Source organism: Gavia stellata, unplaced genomic scaffold, assembly GCF_030936135.1.
Source record: "Gavia stellata isolate bGavSte3 unplaced genomic scaffold, bGavSte3.hap2 HAP2_SCAFFOLD_68, whole genome shotgun sequence".
Lineage (NCBI taxonomy): Eukaryota > Metazoa > Chordata > Aves > Gaviiformes > Gaviidae > Gavia > Gavia stellata.
Genome location: NW_026776670.1, coordinates 520,206 through 527,327, shown reverse-complemented (window position 1 = coordinate 527,327; position 7,122 = coordinate 520,206). Strand labels below are relative to the sequence as shown.

General features: G+C 36.8%; 1 pseudogene; it reads right to left on the bottom strand.

Annotated features, from left to right (window-relative positions):
• Positions 1 to 13: 13 nt before the first annotated feature.
• Positions 14 to 7,122, bottom strand: part of LOC132321200 (brefeldin A-inhibited guanine nucleotide-exchange protein 2-like) — a 36,239-nt pseudogene continuing 29,130 nt past the window's right edge.

Genomic DNA, 7,122 nt, shown 5'->3' with positions numbered 1-7,122 from the left:
GAACAGGATTTTTTTTCCTCCTCCCCAAATGCCATTGTGGTAAGAGTAACTTGCTGCTGTGTTGATACACCAGGGTCCCATTTTTTCCCATCCAATTTAATCCATCTCTGGAACATAGCTTTATGTACAAGCAGGAGTAACCAACCCTACTTAGGGCTACCACGAAGGCAAGTTCATCCCAGTTGTCCGTATCTGCTCCTCTGTTAGGCAGATTTTGAACACAACACCTATACGCAGGAAGAACTTCCGTAGCACAGCTCGAAGCTCAGGAATCAGGTCAAATTGCATTATTTCACACAAATATGGATAATATGTTGAAGCATGTGCCCTAAACTATCAAAGATACAAAAAGAGAATGTTATTCTCTATTACTACAGGAAAGTGCAGAGTTTTTCACATTCATGAGTACACCAACTTGTTAAAACACAAGGTCTCACCTGATCAAAGGCCCCCTTGGATGGCCAAAGGGCCATCAAGCCCAGTGTCTGTTTTCCACAGCAGCCTTAGCAGATGCTCTCAGGAAACCGTACACAGAGCATGCATTTGGCATTACTTCTCTAAAATAGAGTCAGACTATTTTGTGGCTCAGGGATTTCTCAGGCTAGAGGTGGGTATTGGGGCTACCTGTAGAAACACCCGCCTCTAATGTGAATTTGTCCAGTTGCTTCTCCAGTCTCTTTAAAATATCATCCACAATACATAACAAAGCCTTCCACAGCTGAACCAGTGTGTGAAGAAGTACCTCCATTATATGTCTGTTGGGGTTTTCTTCCCCTCCAGTGACTTGCCATCTCCAAAACTCTCATTCACCATCTCTTCCAGTATAAGAATTATCAGTCCTTTCCCTATGTTCATGCTAATAATGACTTTATGCACCCCTCCTTTTTATTTCTTTTCTGGATAAAAGATAACTGAGTAAAAGTCTAACCTACATACAGTTCCATGTATGGGAGCCAGTCTATATCCCTTATCCCTGTTACACTCTCTCAACCCTTTTGCAGCTCCATTACACCCCTTTCGATATGGGGGATCAGAACTGCAAACAGTATTCAAGATGCAAATCTGACACGAATTTACACAACAAGAAACATGTTTTGCTCTCTCTTCCTTTCCTAATAATGCTCAGTATTAGAGGGAACACTTTCACCACAGAACTTTTTTATTATAAAAAGATATTGGGATTGTGTACTAAGGAATGGCCAAGTCACCATTTTATCTACAAAGAGTTAAGACTATTCTCACAACACCATAACCCCAGGGACATCACTGAATTGCTGCTACATGGAGAAGCCAAGCCACCACTACTACCAATTTCTTAAAATGTTGGTAAATTGCAATAAAACATCCCAAACTACACAAGAGTGAAGTGAAATTACACACTTTGCAATACAGAAAAAAACCAAACATATACCAGGAAAAAAAATAATACAGTCCTAAACAAGATGAAGCTCAACAGTACTGGAAAGCTTAAAAAAAAGTAAGCAAATTCCAGAAGTTTCTCTGCATGTTCTGATGTAGTGAATATTTGCATTCACCTTTTCCTCTAAAGGGCCGAGATCCTGAGAATTATTTTTTGCCACTCTCAAGGAACCAGAATTCCAATTTTACAGTGGTGAAATTTACCTCTACCATTCTTGTGCAGCTATAATACAGTACAAGCCCATGCTTTATTGCACACTCATTGTGCTTTTATATGAAAGCTCTGCAGCAATTCTATCAGTATTTCTATAGAACTGTGAATTTCATGGATGCAGTCTGATTTTTTACAGTGTGGAATACTTGCAAAAAATGGAGCTGTAATGATTACTGTATTTCAAGCAGAGTACGTGCTATGTGAGTAAGTGAGCCACCTTGCAATACGGATGATAATAAAGACTGAATCCAACAGAAGCAGAAATGAAAAAATACCTGAAAGCAAAGGGACATAACTTCCAGCCTATTCTTACCTTTTCATCACTGATTTTTAGTGTTTTTGTTAAAAGCAAGAGCAGGAGATTAGTCCAAGCTTCTCTGTGGCTTTCTGAGTTCACAGTAATAAAATATGCCAGGGCTTCACTGCATACACTAAAGAGATGACACAGTTCAGACAAATCATAAAGAAAACCCACAAAATATTTTTATAACATGCACTATTTGTCCTCTCATAGTGTATTTTGTTTTCAAGTAAGATGCATTTCCACGGGAAAGTTTTCAATCACATGCAACAACTTTAATTACACAAATTGGTCTCAATGATTTTTCTGTTACAGTAGTAGTTATTACAGATAACTGAACTGAAATAGTTTTCATGTTGTCAACAAAGAACCATGGAGTCAGAAGGGGAAGAGTCTAATTTTCCTCATAAGCATTCTGTAATTCAAGCGTTGTCACCTTCAACCTGCAAACATAATTTCCTGATCCTTATATTGGGACAGTTTAGGCAACAGCAACATGAAAGAGTTCTCCCTCCAAATCTAGACAGCTTTAATAAAGATCTGCAGAGCTCAGCACCACGGATTGAAGAGGGATTACAATTGTATTAATAAATTTTTGGTCCTTGCTGTACACTGTCAACACATGGTACAAACTGTACTACTTACTAGGGCTCTTTTGGGGACGCTATTTTAATTAAAGAAGGAATAGAACCTCCTCTCTTATACACTAAAAAGATTAGTATGTCTATAGATGCTGATAAATCAGAATGCTACTGAAATCCACTGCATTAGTGCCAACAGCAAGTTTAAGAGTTATTTACATTTAATTAGAGATCAATACTCTGAACTTTTATGTACCAACAACTCACTTTTCAAATAAGGGGAACACAATACCTTTTTGTATTTATTTAGCATGATTATCTCTGTTTATTTAAGTTCCAGGTATACAGCAGCTTATACTGCGCTTTGTTTAGATCCTATTGTACCTCTGAATATCATTATGTACTCAGATATGAAAAGTATTCATGCGCCACCACTTTTGTAAAGAAAAGATTATGTCAGGCAAGAAGGTGCTTCATTTATTCCAAGTAGATTGCTTCCTTGTTGCTAAATTAACTTTTAACATGCTTCCTTGTTGCTAAATTAACTTTTAATAAAGAGTGGTATGTATATATATGTGTATCTTCATATAATTTGCGTGCTTTGCTCAGCAACTTAAAACAGAACATTTGTATCCAGGGATGTACCATACTGTCTGAAAACAGAACATACCAGAACCAAGCTGATACTCTTACCTAAGCAGTCGTTGTTGTATAGCATCCCAGGAGTCTCGGCGGTTTTCATCCACATACATTCGAAAGAGTATTCTCAAGCAACAAGCCAAGCTACTGGTCTCTTGTTTTAAGAGATTGGGTTTTGATTTACCCTTGAACCCTAGAAATAAGTTACACATAGGGAGAAAGGGAACATTCACGTTTGAGGTTACTAGCCAAGAGGTAAAGTTTATCAACAATACCTCCACTAGTGAACAGCAATGATTTCTTGTCCAGATAGTATTTCCTCCTCCTTGATTTTGATTGAGACCTAATCTATTCATAAAGATATTTAACTACAGTAGTACCAACTGTGTAGCTCTACTTTAATCAAAAAAGCAGATATTTTAGCAAAGAGAATTATTCAAGTCATCAGGAAGGAGACAAGTAATAAAAGCATGCAACACTGTCAGATTAACTGTAGAGATTATTGCAATGGTATACTTTTGTATCTCAATAGCTAAAGCTATAAACAGAGCTCACTATTTTTACCAAACTAAAAATAAAAGCCTCACCTGCTCTCCATAACACAGTTCGCTGTTCATAATTTGAATTAAAGGCTTTTGAAAATGAATGAGACTCTTGCAGACAATCTAGTAACTTAAAGAGGTGATGTGAAGACATATATTTATACATTCCTTGGTCTTCTGTGTCAATGTGGATATCTGCATCCAATGCATCTCGCTAAAGGAGGAGAGAGAGGGAGAGTGTCGGTAACATACTCTTTTTAGATATGCTTAAGAAACTTTGAAACTTCACAGACCATATACCACTAACTCTAGATTCCATTTCTAGGTGCAAGTGAAATATTAGTGCAGTACAACACAGTAGAATGGTCCTGTCAAATATCAGAGTTGCAGTCTTTTCAGTAGGATAATTTAAAAGAGAGAAGTTATGATCTCTCCTAGTTATCAATAAGAAAAAAAAATAATCAAGAACAAGGGAAGAACCTCCCTTATCAATGCATAAAAAAAGTCATAGCAATACAATATAGAACATTTCCTCTCTCCTAGGAGCTGAATAGGTCTGCTGAATTCTGGAAAAACATCAAAATGAACCACAAAAATACTGCAAGTTTAAATGTTGCATAGTGTAGAAACTCCTCATTTTCGGCTAATGTCAAGTTTCATTAAAATTGGTCCATATTTTTAGCTAATTTCACTACGAATTTAACTACACTATCCCCCAAACACTACCTGAATACACTAGCCCAAACTTCTAGCCTACGGCTTTATTAACATAGCTAAGCAAGAGCTATCTTGCACTATTCCCTAGAATCAGGATTTTCAGGGACAAGGACCTCTCTGAGGCGGGTAATGAGTTAAATCTTGACCATTAACCTTGCTAAAGTTCAACTTCTGCATCTCCTCCTGTGTAAACACCAGAGGCTGAGCAAAGCCTCAACTGTGGCTAAATGAAGACACTCAGGCTAAACAGGACAGAATGCTCTCCCCGAAACAAACAAAGAAAAAACATTCTTGATGAGTATGTATTCATTATAAAACCAATGATAATATATTATATTGATAATAAAAATAATGAAAGAATTAAAAAAAATAATCACAGCTTAAGAGTAATAACACACACATTCAGGGTAGTGCTGAGAGTTAGAAAAAGGAAGAGACTATATACACTCTATTTTGTAAATGCATGTGAGAGCATTCACTAGTCTTTATACTTTACTGCCACAACAAGGTTATAAATAAGTCTGATGGTACCTGAGCTGCAGCCATGTGCTCAGCATCTTCCTTCTTGCTTGTTGCTGGATAGAACACTATATTATCAATGGTCTGTATCAATTCCAGCTGTACCACACATTTTATAAGGAGCCCAGCAAATAGTTTCTGGTCTGATGAGATGGAGTAACACAAGTTTCAGAAACAACTTAGGACAATTCATTTACAACAGGCTAGCAAAACACTACATGACCACTAGCATTTTGATATTTAGTGATGCTGTGAATTATCTTATAAAGAGAAAATTTCTCTGCATGGCATAAAGACAGGTTGTAAAGATGTACTCCAAGTTTAAGTGCCAAAAAAACTTTCTCTGCAGGACTGCAGAAGTGGACTAAGAGAGGCTGTAAAAGTTCATTTAATAAACTTGCATGTTTTCCTTACTTGTATAAGGAACACCTTTCCAGCTCTCATCTGTTGGATTTGAAAACTGACTTTGTCCTCTTTCTGAAGCATTTTTATCCATGCTGCTTAAAGACTGGTGATCTAGGTCTAAATCCTAGAAAAGAAGGCAGAACAATTCTAGTAATCCAAAATACTAACTACCAACCAGCTATCAGTTTTCAGATGACTTCACTAATCTTAGATTCAAAGGTATCCCGCGTCCATTCTTTATATCTTATTTTACAATGACACCAAATACAAGCTAATGTCAATTCCACTATTTGTTGGTCGAGTGTACTTACTACAATAAAATATTCCGAAAGCTGACCTAACACACAACCCTTCAAGTTAGTTTGCTGCACTGAATTAACTCTTACCAAGTGTTTTTCAGCTGAATCTTCCTCCATTCCTGCAGGCCTCCATGTCAGCAAGCTTCACAAAGTAAACAAACAAATGGTAAATATTGTTGCTCTGGTATCAGGTGTTACTATGAGAATTAAATTTATGAACTTACACATGAGGAATAGTAGTTTTGAAGATTTCTAGCATGCAATTGCGTGTCTGGCCCCAGACTTCAGGGCTGAATTTCTGTCCGTTTAGTATTACCAGGTTTTCTAAGCAGTTTGTACCTGATCGAGCCAGCTGCTCATTATCTATGAAAGAAACGTTTCATATTTATCAACTTGTACAATATCAATGAAAAATTAAGCATTCTGTATTACTGCTCCATTGAACGTTTTTACCAATATTGTGAAATGCATGGTATCTTAGCTCAAAGCCTACTTAAAGTATATTACAATATCAAGCTTAGGAACCTGCTGAACAAAAAAGTGTTTAAAAATAGACTTAACGAGATTGAAATCGAAACAGGGAAGACAAAGGACAGGAGAGAAGCAGAAAGGAAGCATACAGTGAAACAAAGGAAGGAAAAGCACCAGTTAGAAACTTAGTTCTTGCAAGGCAGTCCCCCCACATTCCATGCTAACAATATGCACGATTTCTTTTGGTCTCCAACTCTTATGCCTGAGAACACATTCTTTAGAAAGTTGTATCTGAAAGTACTGGGGGGGGTGGGGAGCAGGGAGAGAGACAAAAATCAGAATGCAGAGAGAGATATATATGTGTGTGTGTGTGTGTATATGATTTTTTTTTATATTTGTGTCTGTGTGTAAATAAATGAGGTATTTTATCCATGCAGCCAAATGGAGAAAGGTTGTTGGCAGAAGATTAACACAACTCTTTAAAAGCTTTTGCTCTGTCACAATAGCACAATAAACACATTATAAACACATTAACAGAAGAGCTGCCTAACTGATAAAATAGAATGATGCTCGAATATTTAAGATACTGCATCCATCTATTACATAACATACTGTCCTAATGGTACTTTTTATTCTTCCAAAACTCAGTTAGCTTTCCTTCTTAAGTAATGAGCATTTAAAAAATACATTAATCAAAAGATACAAGTAAATAAGCTACCTTGTTTTACACACCAGTGTAACTGTGCAAGTATGTCAGGAAGAAGGATCTCATTTAAAGCTTCATAAAATTGCGTAAATACATCACAGATTGCATAAAGTGCATGGTTGCATGTAGTGGTCATCCATTCGGATTTCTATGAGAAAAAAATGAAAAGTCTTTGGTTTTATGTGGGGGGTTCTATGATGATAGCATTTGGCTTATGCATGGCTAGTCAACAAAGGACGTGGCCTCTGAGAGGAATAGAATTTAGATAAAACTAAAAAGCCTCACTACTGCAGATGTCAGAAGCATTTA